This window comes from Gracilinanus agilis, chromosome 1, assembly GCF_016433145.1.
Source record: "Gracilinanus agilis isolate LMUSP501 chromosome 1, AgileGrace, whole genome shotgun sequence".
Classification (NCBI taxonomy): Eukaryota; Metazoa; Chordata; class Mammalia; order Didelphimorphia; family Didelphidae; genus Gracilinanus; species Gracilinanus agilis.
The window spans coordinates 64,271,024-64,286,869 of record NC_058130.1 but is presented as its reverse complement, the minus strand read 5'-3'; the positions used below and the strand labels follow the sequence as shown (position 1 = coordinate 64,286,869).

Genomic DNA, 15,846 nt, shown 5'->3' with positions numbered 1-15,846 from the left:
TCAACTGTGATGGACTTAGCTGTTATCAGGAATATAACGATCCAGGACAATTCTGAGGGGCTTAGGACAAAGGATGCTCTCCACCTCCAGAGAAAGATCTATTGGAGTCAGAATGCAGATGAAAACATTATTTTTCAATTATTTATTTGTGTTTGTGGTTTTATGTTTTGAGTTTACATTTGGTTTTATAAGATTATTCTCAACAATGAACAATATTAACAAAAAAGTGAAATAAAATAAAATTTTAAAAAAGAATTAAAAAAAGAAAAAAGCATCCGAACACCTCTTTTACTATTATGTAAAGGCATCCTGAGAGGCAGTGTGACATGTGTCTAGAGATGTCTTCAAAACTGGGAAAATCAGGGTTCAAATTTTACCTTTTACATACATTGGTTGAGTGACCTTTGGGTAAGTCAGTTTCTCAGTGTCCTTCCTAGACAGCTCTCTGAGACCACAAATTGCAGAGAAGGTGCTAACTTACATTGGTAGTAGCTTCCTTGTCTAAGAATTCTCTATATCAATTAAACTACAAGTCTAGTCCCCATCTTTATCCCTAGAAAAGCATCTTAAATATTTGAAAGAGCCTGAATTTCAGTGTGGGACTCAAAAGACTGTAGTGGAGTCCAGAATCCACCTCTTAGAAGACAAAGCTCTTCATATCCTTGAGTGTATTCCCTTGTCTATAAAATGAGATAATAATTATATCAAATCCCCTGCTTATAGCATTATTGTGGTGACTGAATGAGATGCTTGACTCAAAAGTATTCTGTAAATTTTAGAGCACTATACAAACATCAGAGACTGAGATAGTCTGTGGGTTCCCCAGTACATCCCCCAAGTGAAGGAGAGAGGAAAGCATCCCTAGGCAACCCCCAAATACATCCTCCAGTAGACCTTTCAGTCCCTTGATGACCTAGCCCAGTGATGGGGAACATTTTAGAGGGGTGGTAGTGTGAGAAATGTCCTCAGGTGAAGGGATGGGGAGCAGCTTGATTCCTTGTCCCTCTGGCTTTCTTGTAAAGAACTCTGGCAAACTCTGTGCTGAGGCACCAGTGCACATGCCCACAGAGAGGGCTCTGAGTGTCCCCTCTGGCACGAATGCCATAGGTTTGCCACCATGGACTTAGCCTGTCTTCACCAGGAACTGGGTCCTTTTGCTTCTTCTCTCATATACTTTCACATCCTTCTTTATTTTTTATGAATTGGTCCAAAGCAGGGGTGTGATGAGGCCAGTTCAAAATGTCTTTTCTTTTGGATGAGTCCATATTCTCTTTTGGGTATGTGGATGTCATGGGTTGAGGTAGGCAAGTTCAGAAAGTTGAATTTGGAATTTGCGACTGCTGGAGACATGATTCTGACTCTGGCTGGAAGACCCATGGAGAGTGAGTGGTGTTTGAGATAGAGGAAGGATTCTGGGGAGACGAGGTGTCATAGGAGAAAGAAAATTGTTCGGATCTATTTTCAGAAACAGGTAGAGAAGAAGGGAGCTTTGGAAACTTTGGGGAAAGAAGCATAAATGGAGGGTTTTTTTTTGGATATAAGATAGTGGTATCTATGTCGCAATACATGTTTTAATGGATTATCTAAATGTACAGATGCTGTTTGTGAATTGCCTGGATAGGTATCTATGGGATCTGGCATACTCTTTCTAAGAAAAACTTCAATTTCTATCTCAAAGGAAGCAGGAAAAGGGGTTTTACTAAGTTATTTACTTTTTCCTTTCAGACAAGTAGCTGATGAAGGGTGGACCTAGCTTTAGACACTAGCTTTGTGACCTTGGGCAAATCACTTAACCTCTTCCTCAATTTCTTTTTCTGTAAAATGGGGATATAAATGACATCTACCTACCACTATTATTGTGAAGATGAAATCAGATAATATTTGTAAAGTGCTTAGCACAATCTCTGACACATATCAGGTGCTAAATAAATGCTTGCTCCCTTTTCCTCTCTCCATCTCTAGATGGTTATTGGGCTAAAATTATATCTATTACCCTCAAATATTGCTTGTCTAGGAATATGATAGGTTCAGAAAAAACTGCTTCCCTTATCTTGTGGAGTAGATTAATCCTTAGCTCACACTTGCCAGCTTTGCTACTTTCCACCAAACATTAGTTTTACAAAAAACCATCACAGATAGCAAATGGCAAGCAAATGGCAAACAGAAATCAGAGAAGTTATGCAGATTACAGCAGACCACAGGATCTATATATAGGCATTATGTGTGTGTGTGTGTGTGTGTGTGTGTTGTGTGTGTGTATGAGTGAATCAGCTCTTGAATTGGTAGTAAAATGAGATCTCAGCTCAAAGTAATAGGGAAGGCCTGTTTTCACCCAAAGAATTCCATTTTGCATTTTCTAGGTAGGCAACTTGGAAATCATGGAATATGCTGAGAAGCTGGTTTCCCCTGCCGGTCTGTAGCTTCCAAAGTTTTTCCCTTTCTACCTCTCAACTGTCCTCTGTTGATACAGCTCTTTCCTAAGGGCTCTGGCCCCAGTTGAGACCCACACAAGTATGTAGCATCATCTAGTTATTCTCTCCATCTATTGGGAGTTGGAAAATGCATGAAAAATTCTTCAGGCTTGGTTGAAAGTTTGGTTATAGGGGAAATAAGGAATATCAAAAGAAATTCCACTGGAAAGAAAGTTTGTTAATCTAGAGTTGGGAGGGGCCTTAGAAGCCATCTAGGCCAACCCCAACATGTTATAGATGAGAACACTGAGACCCAGGGCAGTTGTGACTAGCCTGATGTCACACTGATAAGAGTCAGAGGCAGAATTTGAATGTAGGTCCTTAAATCTAGAGTCAATAGTCTTTCTGCTTGACAGGTAATGAAGGAGATCATTTGGGGTTCTATAGCAGGAAATGGCATGGACAAAGATGCTGAAGAGTCTAGTTGTAAGTTTTTGAGAGACTTGTAGAAAGTCATGGTGGTCGGAGTTATTGGAGAGATGATGTAGGATGGGAATCTATGTCAGAGGAATTGATATTGCTGGTGAGATCCCGAGGGATTTGTTAAGTTGAGGCAGGGGGATTGGATAAAAGTATCCCAAAGAGTGGGCAGGTGTTGGGGGGTTCTGTGCATAGTCACCAGGCTCCTCAGGGACTGGGAGCCCTAAAGAGGGATGCCAGAGCATCGGAATCCCAGAAGGATGTGTTCTCTTGTCAGAACTCTACCAGGGCAATAGAGTTGCCTTTCAGGGTTCCACCATGAATGGGAGGGGTGATCACCAATAGCTATTGCATGCCACCTACTCAGTCTTGAAAATCCTTCTCAACTAGCTTAAAGGGATTGACTTCAGGGAACTGAAGGTCTTTTTCTCTTGGATTTTTAATCTACTCTCCTTCCTATCCCAGCTCCATTCTCTCCTCTCCCTCCCCCAGTTTTATTACCTTCTGATTTGGAGTCTGATTTTCAGAAGCTGAGCGGATGTGAAGGAACGTGGCGGGACTGACAGTATCAGGCTGGCTGTGGGTACAGGATTTAATATGTTTGCATCAGGGACCTCAGCAGAAATGAAGGTGGGCAAGCTCTTCCCCCATGAGAGAATGTCCAAATGATCCATGGGGAAATCGAATCCTCAGCTCCTGAGTGTTCCTGACCCCGTGGACTTTCAGCCATGCTGAATTCCTAACCATTTTGTTCCTGTCCTAATTATATTGGCTCTCTGTCTCCTGTAGCCCCCACCCCCAAAATGGCACCCCCTGCATCCTTAAATCATACATTCAAGGAGTGGATAGTCAACGAATATTTAGTGAGCTCCTCCTGAGTGCCAGGCTCTGTGGGCAGAAAGAAAAATACACTCTCTAGTTTTACAGAATTTATAATCCAGAAGAGGAGTTATGCAGGTTGCCTGGATATATTGGCCAACATGTGGTTGGTGTTGTAGTCAAAGTACAGGAGAGTCTAGGGGTTCACAGGAGGGAGAGATCACTTTTAGCTAGGAAGGAAATCAGGGAAGTTGTCAGGGAAGAAGAGGCATCTACACTAGATCTGAAAGAATGGGGAACATTATAATGGATGCGATTGGGGGCTGGCAGTAGGGGAAAGGAGAGAGGGCATTTTAGATGGCCAATGCAAGCAAAAGTCAGGAGGTAAGGAAGCGTCCTGCATGGTTTAGAAATTGGGAGGCCACCTTGGCTGCAGCACATGGTTCATGTGTCCTTTCTCTTTTTGTCTTTGTATCCCCAATCCTAAGGGTGTGTGCTCAGTTAATGCTTACTGAACTAAAATGAATAAATATAAGAGAAGTGGTAAAATAAGGCTGAAAAGGTAGGTTGAGGCCAGATTATGAAGGATCTTGAGAGCCAAGCTTTTTGTCTTTGTATCTCCAATCCTAAGGCTACAGATGTAACTGTCTTTGTTTATGTCTCTCCCACCTGAACCCTATAAAAAGCTCTGCCCACTAGCCTACTTGTGTTCTTGATAATCAGATAGGCTATGCTTACAGATAGTTATGTTTTAAAAAGTATTATTGAAAATAACATAAAAATGATTTTCACCAAGGAAAGATGTACACAAGAGCTAGCGAGAGGCACCTCTGGTGTAATGGGGGAAAAACCCCATTATATTTGGAGGCAGAAAACCTAGGTTTGAATCACAGATCTCTTATTTATGGAATGTGAGACCTTGGTTAAGTCACTTCAGCTCTTTTGGCCTCAGTTTCTTCATCTTTTTTTTTTAAACCCTTACCTTCCATCTTGGAGTCAATACTGTGTATTGGCTCCAAGGCAGAAGAGTGGTAAGGGTAGGCAATGGGGGTCAAGTGACTTGCCCAGGGTCACACAGCTGGGAAGTGTCTGAGGCCAGATTTGAACCTAGGACCTCCCGTTTCTAGGCCTGGCTCTCAATCCACTGAGATACCCAGCTGCCCCCAGTTTCTTCATCTTTAAAATGAAAGCTGTTGGACTAGATAACCTTGGTGGTCCCTACCATGTCTAGATGTAGGAATCTTAACCTAGGAGCTTCTTAACCTATAAAACAAGGGGGTAATATCAAATTGGCTAAGATCTTCAAAGAAAGAAATAATGGAGGGGCTATGGGAGGTCAGATACATTAATCCAATTTTCCTTTCGGTATCTTTGATTTTTTTATTGGCCAAATTTCCCACTGTCTTCCTCCTCCTCTCTCTTCCAGAGGGCTAAGAAAAAAAATCAGCAAAGCTGATCAATACGTTAAAAAAATTGACAATATTTGCAGTGTTCTACATCTATGGACTCCACTTCCATCCCACCAGTTTTACAAAGGAGTGAGAAGACGTCTCTTCTATCTTTGTTCTGTATAATTCTGCAGTGTTCCTTTTCAGTTGCTTTAGGGTTCTTTCCATTTCTACTACAGTCACTTGTATATTGTATTCTTGGCTCTGCTTACTTCACTTTGCCTCATTTCATGTTGTCTGTCTGTGCTTCTCTGTATTCATCATAGCCACTGTTTCTTACAGAACAATAACATTCCATTACAATCATGTACCATGACTTCTGGAACCATTCTCTAGTTGGTGATCATCTACTTTGTCAGTTCTTTGCTACCATCAGAAGTGCTGCTATAAATATTTTGGAGTATATGGGATTTTTCTCCTTTTCTCCCATCAATGACTAATAGTGGAATCTCTGGGTCACAGGGTATGGACATTCTACCACTTTATTTGCCTAATTTTAGATTGCTTTCCAGAATGGTTGCACCAGGTTACAGCTCCAACAATTCATTAGTGTCTATCTTTATAGTCAACACTGATTATTTCTATTTTTTGGCATATTTGCCAATTTGTTGGGAGTGAAGTAAACCTTAGAGAAGTAAAACCTTGTTTTAATTTGTATTTTTCTTATTACTGGTGATTTTGAGCATTATTTTTATCATTAATTGTATTATTAATAATAACACTAATACTGTTGGTGGAACTGTGGATTGCTATAACCTTTCTGAAAAACAAGTCAACAAGCATTTATTAAAAGCCTACTATGTACAGGGGCAGGAAGGTAACACAGTGGATAGAATGCCAGTCTAGAGTCAAGAGGACCTGGGTTTAAATTTGACCTCAGTCATTCCCTAGCTGTGAGACCCTAGACAAGTCACTTAGCCCCCCATTATCTAGCCCTTCTTGTTCTTCTGTCTTAAATGGATACTTTGTATTGATTCTAAGACACACGATAAGGTTTTTTTTTAAAGAGTCTACTATGTGCCAGAAACTATAGGAAACACTGGAAATACAAAGAAAGGCAAAAACTAGTTCCTGACCTCAAGGATCCCATGGTCTAATTGGGAAGACAACATGCCACCGACTATACATAAATAATTGGAGATAATTGGAAGGCATTAGCAATAAAGAGGATCCAGAGAATGAAGTATGGCTGGTCTCTGTCCTTCTTCCAAATGAAGGCTTTGGAAAGAGTTCATTGATGGGAAAAGGAAGCCACAGACACAGAAGGAGAAGACAACTGAGGCAAGGTGGTAAAGTCTGAAGAATGAGCCATATTGCAGTAGGTTAGGGAGTATGTATATGCTGAAGAAGAAAGTTAGTAACTATAGATTCCTCCTTAAAAGGTTTAGAAGAAAAATAAAAATAAAAGGTTTCAAAGAGAAAAATAAAAGGTTTAGAAGAGAAAAGGGGAAAACATTAAAGTTTTAGAAGAAAAAAGAGAAAAAGAAAAAATGAAAACTTATGGGGCAGCTGGGTAGCTCAGTGGAGTGAGAGTCAGACCTAGAGACAGGAGGTCCTAGGTTCAAACCCGGCCTCAGCCACTTCCCAGCTGTGTGACCCTGGGCAAGTCACTTGACCCCCATTGCCCACCCTTACCAATCTTCCGCCTGTGAGACAATACACCGAAGTACAAGGGTTTAAAAAAAAAAAAAGAAAAATGAAAACTTATCAGGGTAGCAGGGTTTGAGGAAGCTTTTTTAGAATAGGAGGTTTGTCCATGTTTGTTTGGAGAAGGGGGAGAGCCATTGGAGAGGAAATTGAAGGTGTAATGGTCAGAGTCCTAGATTTGGAGTCAGAGCATCTGAGTTTCAATCCTGGCTCTACCATTTCTTACCTGTGTGACCTTAGATAAGTCACTTAATTTGCTCATTTTGAAAACAAAGGTATTGAACTAAATGTCTTTGAAGGTTGTTATAGCTCTTACTTTATAATCCTAAAAACAGAAAGAGCAAGATTGGTCCCCAAAGAAGTGGGAGGGGATGGGATCAAGAACAGAGCTGGAGGGGCTAGATTCGGAAAGAAAAATACTCAAGGGAGGTTGAACCAGAACCGAGTATGCTTGCAAAAGACTAGAAAGGACGATCTATCTCTTTTTTTCCTGATAGCCCTATCTCCCACTTGGCCACCATGTGTTCCAGAGTGCATGACCCTTCTGTTTTTGTGGTGTTCCTGACTCTCCTGATCTTAGGTGAATGAATATTTTGAGATGAGGTTGTCTACATGACTGATGAACGTAGGCCCCAACAACACTTGTAGTCTTGGAGCCAATGGCATAAGCAATGACCAACTTGGTAGTGGAATGACTCCTCAGTTAAGACATTATCCTAGAAGGAGCAATTCCAGCTAAACAAGGGAGCAACTTATTCATCCCTGTTGCCATTCTTTGAATTAACGTTGGTGAGACTCCTTGAAGGGAGAAAAGGACTCCCAGGGTCAGGAGTTATAAAATACTCCCAAAGTCTTTGGGTTATCATAAGCTTGATGTTTTTGAGCTCATTTTTTCCCATGGACTACTGTGTGTGTGTGTACATGTGCATACATATTTATGCATATGCACACAAAATGTGGGGAGTGTACCCCCTGGTTGATGGGGTTTATTTTGTGATTACTATTCTCATTGTAACTTTTCCATTCCTTTTTGGAAAAACTAAATAATGCCACCTGGTAGGTCAATATAGGGTAATGTGCTAAATAGGAACTTGTGAGCAATAGGGTTAGAAATTCCAGCTACTCAGGATTACTCAATTACCACAAGGAGAGGAGTCATCCACTGCCCTCTGGGCCCTAGCATACCCTAGGTAAGTGGATGTTTTTCCTTCCTTATCAGGATTCCTAGCTGTGGAGGGAACTGTCAGTGTACTGAGTAAGGCCATTAACCCCAGGAGTGAAAAGACAATTGTGATTTCCCATGCAGACTCAGGAGAGTTACTGAGCTACCTACCACCCAGGAATGACCTCCGTGAACCAAATAGAACAGGAAATTATGAATTCATAAGCTTGATTTACCAATTGGTTCCTTATCCTGGCCAAATTGTCTTTCCTTTTCCCTAATTTGCCAAGAGATTTCTCCAGAACTGCCACATTCCTGTTGAGAACTGAGTAGTATTGATGCTGTAGTGTGGAGAGGGTGAGAAGAAGGAGAAACACCCACATCAATGCTTGGCACCCTAACCTTTTTGGAGACCTTCTTAGGACAAGCCCATGGTCATTGTTGGGTGCAAATAGCATCAGAAAACAGCAGTCACACATTTCCCCAGAGGGGGGAAAATTATCTGAAGCCATGAACACACATGTGGTACTATGTGAGGAATAAAGGCAACTAACAGCTGGGGATGGGGTTGTGGCTGGAATGGCTAGGCAAGAAGGTTCTCCTCCTTAATAGCATCTTATGGTGGTTTCCGTAAGTTGGTGGAGATTGCACAACTGTTACCAACTGCCATGCCGGATATGTTTTGCAACCCAGCCTTCTATGCCACGTGTAGTTTGGTGTGCCAGGGCCTGAGGAAGTCTGAGAGTGAAAAAAAACCAAACCCAAACAACTTGACAGTTCTTCCAATAAATTCTTTCAAGCTGAGGATAAGCCCTTCTAATCATGTCATATGATGAAGTCCACTGGCCACTTTGAGGAAGGCGATACCAAGAGTGCCGCTCTATGGTCCAAGAAGGAGTTGGAAAAGCATCCCATTGACCATTCTGAGGGGATAAGTTCCAGCAGCAAAGGGAAAAGTACGAAGGGTCCCATCACCCCCAGTAGATGTCAATTAGCTACAACAAAGGAAAAATACAGCGAGTGACAACTATTTTGAGGAATGATATGCAAACAATTCTACTGACCATCTTGAAAGAGATACAGATTACCACCTTGGGGGAATGGAAGATTCAAGTGCTGGTCTCTTACCAATGGAGCAACCAAGAAGGGCTTATATCTATACATTTTCCAAGCTACATAATGATGATGTCAGTAGGTGAATAAGATAAGCCATCAAATCTCTCCCAGTATTCTTTATGGAATGGCATTCACTGCTCTAGATCATACCTTTTGTGTATTATTTATGTCATAACCTTGAGAATGGACAGATTTTGGCTGATATTCATGCTAAAGAAAAAGTATTATAGAATTTTGGGTTCACAGGAGACCAAATTAGGATCTTAGAGTTAGAAGGAACTTTAGTAGTGATAGATGGTTAAGTCCACAGAGTCCTTAAAGAAGGGAGTACAAAATCAAACTATTGTGGGTGCCTTCTTTGGCTAATTGGTTCTAGATGAACAAGGTTAGAAATGATATAGATTAAGAGACTTTAATCTACAACTTCTATATTCCGTGACAACAGTTTCTCCCAGGAAAATGAGGAGCGAATGCTCCATGTGGTTTGGACTCCCCCAGAAGAAATATCAGTATGGAACAGTTGGAAAGGTAAATATCTTCCCAATGGGCCTACCATTGTCTGAATGCCTCCTGGTGATAATGGAAAACAAAGTTCAGGTTTTAACTCCACATCATGGCTTTAACTCCTTATTGATCCTTCAGTTTCAGGTACCATATAGGTTGTGTTTCTTGCTCTCTCCAAGACGTATATTTTACAGGAACTCTCTTTCTCTCTAATTAGAAGGCCAGAACTTCAAACTCTTGAACTTGAGGTTACTTTCTAAGTAACCTAGAAGATAGACCTGACCTATATTCCAGTTTCATGCTGCCTGGGAAGTCAAAAGTGAATCCTTTCTCATGCTCCACATAGAAGCAGTGGAGAAGAATATTGTCCACGAATTTCTCCTCTCAGCCACATTGGCAAGCATGTATACATTCTCATCTGGTTCCCCAGGACATAAGACCATTTGCATCATGGCTGCTGCCATCTTTGGGGCTGGGGTTGTTTACTCTTAGAACTTTCTTCTTCTTCTTCTTCTTTTTAATTACAAAGATATTTTATTTTACCACTTACATTTAATAAAAATTATCACATAAGTTTTCTGAAGTTATATAATCCAAATTGTCTCTCTCCCTCCCTTCCCTGCTCCTTCCTGGAGCTGGCAAGCAGTTCGATTTGGGTTTAAAATTTATTATCATGCAGAATATATTTTCATATTCATCATTTTTGTAAGATAATGATCATAAAAACCCAAACCCCAAAACAAAAACCTAAGTAAACTAAGGTGAAAAATCTTATGCTTTGATTTGCATTCCAACTCCAACAGACTTTTCTCTGGGGTTGGAAAGCATTCTATGTTATAAGTCCCACAGAACTGGCCTAGATTATTATATTGCTGGGAGTAGCTAAGTCTATCATAGTTGATCATTCCACAGTATTGCTGTTACTCTGTACAGTGTTCTCCTGGTTCTGCTTATTTCACTCTGTATCAGTTCATGAAGGTCTTTCCAGCTCTTTCTGAAATCATCCTGTTCATCATTTCTTACAACACAATAATATTCCATCACCAACATATACCACAATTTGTTCAGCCATTCCCCATTTGATGGACATCCCATCAATTTCCAATTTTTTGTCACCACAATCAGCTGCTATAAATATTTTTGTACTCTTAGGTCATTCCCCCCTTTAAAAAAATCTCTTTGGGATACAGACCCAGTAGTGGTATTACTGGATCAGAGGGGATGAATTGTTTGGGCATAGTTCAAAATTGCCTTCCAGAATGATTGGATCAGTCACAACTCCACTAGTAACACATTAGTGGTCCCAATTGTGCCACATCCCCTCCAATATTTATAATTTTCCTTTACTGTCACATTGGCCAATCTGATAGGTAAAAAGTTGTTTTAATTTGTATTACTCTACTCAAGAAGGATTTAAAACCTTTTTTCATATGATTATTGATAGTTTTGATTTCTTTGTCTAAAAACTGTTTTTTCATAACCTCTGACCATTTATCAATTGGGGAATGACTTGGATTCTTATAAATTTTACTTAATTCTTTATATATTTAAGAAATAAGACCTTTATCCCATCCCCCTCATTTTGTTGTTTCCCTTCTAATGTTGATTACAGTAGTTTTGTTTGTATAAAAACTTTTAAATTAAATATAGTAAAAATTATTTATTTTACATCTTGTTATGTTCTCAATCTCTTGTTTGGTCATAAATTCTTCCCTTCTCCATAGATCTGACAGTTAAACTATTCTCTGTTCCCCTAATTAGCTTATAGTATCACCCTTTATGTCTAAAAGGTACTCATTTTGACCTTATCATGGTATAGGGTGTGAGATGCTGATCTATACCTCATTTTGGCCATCTTCTTTTCCACTTTTCCTAGCAATTTTTGTCAAATAGTGAGTTCTTCTCCCAAAAGCTGGGACCTTTCAGTTTATCAGACATTATATTGTTGAGGTCATTTACCCCTGATCTATTCCATTGATCCACCATTCTATTTCTTATCCAGTTCAAGATTATTTTGATGATCACTGCTTTATAGTACAGTTTAAGTTCTGGTACTGTTGGGTCACCATCCTTATTAGAACTTTCTTCTTGAGTCACTGCAGTATTATTCGTGTAATTTTCATGTGCTTCAGCCCTACACCAGCTATTTATGATTCCTGGTTGTGAAGGAATCTTCTATTTCCATCCCATCCCCATTCCACTTAAGTTCACTTGTAACTAAGCTGCTCTCTGGATTTTTCCAGGAAACAACAGGAAAAGGTACCTGAATTCACTTTTATTGGCCAGGAAAAAGATGACTCTTCTCAATAACGTCCTTCTTCCAAGAGTCTGAGCCAATCAAGACACCTTGAAATAACCCCTAAGTAAGCACCATGGAGTGGCTACAAAGCAAAGAATTCACTCGAGGGCAGCCCCAACCGCTGAGAATTAACCAGACTGTCTCTTGTACTCTTAACAGTGACAACAGATCTGTCCCATCCAGTAAGGGAAGCATGGACAAGACAATCTAAGGTTCAAAGACTCACAGTCTATGTGAGCATCAAATCAATTTGACAAGTCTGTCAACCTCTTTCAGTTAAAATTTTTATCTTGTCTTAGTAGAAGCATTAATAGAATACTAGGGGAAGAACTTTCCAGAAAACTCGGCGAGAAGCAGAGGGTAGCAGCTAAAAAAAGGCATGTAGAAAACTAGCCTTGAAATATCACCCAGATAAGAGTCTAAATGAAGGAGAAAAAGTTCAACCAGATTTTTCAAGCTTCCGAAGTGCTGCTTTCTGATGCAGAGAAAAGAGACTTCTATGGAAAAAAAAGGGGCAGAAGAAGCCATCAGAGAGGGTGTTTCTGGTGGTGGCTTTGGTTCTCCAATGGATATCTTGGATATGTTTTTTTGGAGGTCATGGAAGAATGCAAAACGTTGTTCATCAGTTGTTGGTGACCTCACAAGATCTATATAATGGTGCAACAAGAAAACTGGCTTTGCAAAAGAATGTAATTTGTGATAAATGTGAAGGATGGGGTGGTTAAGAAAGGAGCTGTAGAATGCTGTCCCAATTGTAGAGGTACTGAAATGCAAATAAGAATTCATCAGATAGGACCTGGAATGGTTCAGCAAATTCAGTCAGTTTGCATGGAATGCCAAGGGCATGGGGAACGAAACAGCCCTAAAGATAGATGTAAAAGCTCTAATGGAAGGAAAATTGTTGGAGAGAAAAAAAAATTCTGGAGGTTCATATGGACAAAGGTATGAAAGATGGTCAGAAGAGAATATTCCATGGTGAAGGTGACCAGGAGCCAGGACTTGAGCCAGGAGATATGATGTTGTTTTGGATCAGAAGGACAATCCTATTGTATAGATGGAAAATCTTGAACCCCTGGAATTGCATTGCCCAAAATTCTTTTCTGCATTACCCACAATTCCTTTTCCTTTCTGTTTATGGGTGTCTTTTGTATGAATGTATATAAGTTTTGGGTAATGCCCCTCTAGCAATCTCTTCCATGTGAATTGAGTGGTGACCTGTCTTTGTTGCCCTGGCTGTCTCTCTTCCACATGAGTGAGTGGGGAACGTTCTCTGTGTTCTCTAGCTCTCTAGTTAAATATTAGTAAAATCTTTATAAATATTATACTCTGGAAGTATTGAATATTAATTTTAAAATCTACACTATATTTACAAGTTGGTTGAAGCATTGTGTGTTTTTCAGAAACCAACATCAACTCCCGATAGTAGAACTATAGTCATTACTTCTCATCCTGGTCAGATTGTCTAACAAGGAGATATCAAATGAGTACTGCATGAAGGCATACCTATTTATCACTGACCTTATAAGAAAGGAATTCTAATCCTTGAATTTAAGGTAAACTTCCCAGAGAATGGCTTTCTTTCATCAGATAAGCTATCTTTGTTGGAAAAGTTTTGCCTGAAAGAAAGTAAGTGGAGGACACTTTAGAAATGGATCAGGTAGAACTGGTAGACTTTGACTCATATCAAGAAAGAAGGCACCATTACCATGGGGAAGCTTATGAGGATGATGAACATCATCCCAGAGGTGGTGTTCAGTGTCAAACCTCTTAATGGGGGGCCAGTGAATATTCTTCATTGTAGTGCTGGCTTTTGTATGCAATAGCAAATGAGTGAAGGACTACAATCATCTTAACTACTAGTTATTGTTTTTGTTGTAATATTCAACTATAGTTGTGTTTTTAAAAGTTTTTTTTTAATCCTTACCTTCTGTCTTAGAATCAATACTATGTATTGGTTCCAAGGCAGAAGAATGGTAAGGGTTAGGCAATGGAGGTTAAGTGACTTGCCCAGGGTCACACAGCTGGGAAGTGTGTGAGGCCACATTTGAACCTAGAACCTTCTCATCTCAAGTCCTGGCTCTCAATCCACTGAGCCTATCAGCTGCCCCCTGTGTTTTAAAAAGTTAATAAAATCAGGAATGTAAAATACTGGCTTCGCAATTTTTGTTGTTCAGTGTGCAAGATAGTTTAACATTGTTAATTATTTCCTTATGGTAAAGAAGCCTCAAACTTTTTTTTTCATGACTTTTACTTTTCTGTTTCAATGTGTATATGTGTTGGCTGAGACTGAGGTTTGATTCTTGATTGACTAAATGTACACAAGCATTTCTAACTGTTAAGCTCTGAAATTAAAATTTTGTACCAAATTCACCACCAGAAAACTTTTAAAATGTTGATGTTTTGTTCCGTATGGTTGCTTGGCATATTGGGATTTGTTGCGCTGCTTCTGCTTTTGCTGCATTGCCTAGGCATTGTCTGTATTTAACAAAGAATTCCGATTACATGTGGCATACCAAGGGTAAATTTAAGTCCTATTCTTTAGGAAAGTATTTTATTTGCAGTTTACTTATAAAACCCCAAATCTCCCCAAGTTTAGGGTTTTAGAATGATTTCCTTTCTGTTTTTGTCATTATGCTGTTATTTTTAAAAAACAAGAAAAATGCTAAATGACACCCCCCAAAAAATAGAATACTAGGAAAGACTGGGTTCAAATCCTTTCTCTCACACTTACTAGCTCAGTGACCCAGAATGACTCACTTTGCCTCTATGTGCCTCAGGCAACTCTCCAGCTACTATCTTTTAAGTCACACGTGGGTAGAGATATGGGTTGAAGGTTAGGGTTTCCCACACCACCCTTAAGCCAGGGAGAGTCCAAGTAGTCCAACAATAGACCAATATTCCCAAAGAGCATTGACGTACTGGTAATCTTTTTCTGATGGTGGAAGCAAGGGATTTGTGGAAGGGTATCATCCTCATCTTCAATATAGGGGGTGAATTTTCTCCAAATCCAAATCCTTTCCATTACCTGATTAATTCAGAAAGCAAGAAAATAAGAAGCAGCTTGGTGGCACAGTGGGATAGAGCCTTAGCCCTAGAATCAGAAAGAGCTGAAATCAAATTTGATCTTAGGCATTCTGTGTGTTCCTAGATAAGCCACTTAACCTCTGTCTGCCTTCGTTCAAATGAGGTAATATTTGTAAAAAATGTTTAGCACAGTACTGGCTCATAGTAGGTGCTTAATAAATGCATTTAAGAATGTTAATTCATCTGAACCAAGGATTCACAAGAGAGTTCCTTTCTAACCATTTTTTGATAAATATTTTTATAACTATTTCTAGCTTCCTTTGTAAAAAAAATTAATGTTGATGTAAGAATATTAACAAACAAGCTATAAGAACAACATATTAAAAATATTCTGTACTGTGAACAGGTTAAATTTATACCAGAGGGGCAACTGGGCAGCTCAGTGGATTAAGAGTCAGGCCTAGAGACAGGAGGTCCTAGGTTCAAATCCGGCCTCAGACACTTCCCAGCTGTGTGACCCTAGGCAAGTCACTTGACCCCCATTGCCCACCCTTACCACTCTTCCACTAAGGGGTCAATACACAGAATTTAAGGGTTTAAAATAAATAAATAAATGATTTATACCAGACATGCAGGATTGGTTCAATATAAGGAAAATCAGAAAGATAATAGACCATATTAATAATAAAAACAATAAAAACCACATGGTTATTTATATTAATCCTCAAATGGCATTTGTCAAAACCCAACATTGATTTGTTCTAAAAACATTAGAATGCATGAGAATAAATGGACTTTTCCTTAAAATATCATGTGAATGTAAAAGTTTTATACTTGCAAAAATATTATATGAATGTACTTCAATTCCATTGTACTGTATAAGTTATAAAAGAAATGGGTTCAAAGAAACTTGGGAAGACTTGTGTAAACTGATGT

General features: G+C 39.5%; 1 pseudogene; it reads left to right on the top strand.

The window, feature by feature from the left end:
• Positions 1-8,635: 8,635 nt before the first annotated feature.
• Positions 8,636-12,940, top strand: LOC123247349 (annotated as a pseudogene).
• Positions 12,941-15,846: the final 2,906 nt, after the last annotated feature.